This window comes from Coregonus clupeaformis, unplaced genomic scaffold (assembly GCF_020615455.1).
Source record: "Coregonus clupeaformis isolate EN_2021a unplaced genomic scaffold, ASM2061545v1 scaf0015, whole genome shotgun sequence".
Classification (NCBI taxonomy): domain Eukaryota; kingdom Metazoa; phylum Chordata; class Actinopteri; order Salmoniformes; family Salmonidae; genus Coregonus; species Coregonus clupeaformis.
Genome location: NW_025533470.1, coordinates 217184 through 217500, shown reverse-complemented (window position 1 = coordinate 217500; position 317 = coordinate 217184). Strand labels below are relative to the sequence as shown.

The 317-nt window shown below is 56.5% G+C and overlaps 1 long non-coding RNA gene across 1 annotated transcript in view; it reads right to left on the bottom strand.

Moving 5' to 3' along the window:
* LOC121565125 overlaps positions 1-94 on the bottom strand; it is a 1076-nt gene extending 982 nt beyond the window's left edge. The window contains exon 1 of the long non-coding RNA XR_006658048.1: positions 42-94. This is a non-coding gene — a long non-coding RNA (uncharacterized LOC121565125). The remainder of the gene's footprint in view (positions 1-41) is intronic.
* Between the last annotated feature and the right edge of the window lie 223 nt (positions 95-317).

Genomic DNA, 317 nt, shown 5'->3' with positions numbered 1-317 from the left:
CACCTCTCCAGTTCTACCAGCCACCCTGTCTCCAGAGACACCTCTCCAGTTCTACCAGCCACCCTGTCTCCTGTCTCCAGAGACACCTCTCCAGTTCTACCAGCCACCCTGTCTCCAGAGACACCTCTCCAGTTCTACCAGCCACCCTGTCTCCTGTCTCCAGAGACACCTCTACAGTTCTACCAGCCACCCTGTCTCCTGTCTCCAGAGACACCTCTCCAGTTCTACCAGCCACCCTGTCTCCAGAGACACCTCTCCACTTCCATTAGACTCCCCTAGCTACAGCCCCTGGGTTCTGACAACTACTGAAGGCTCTT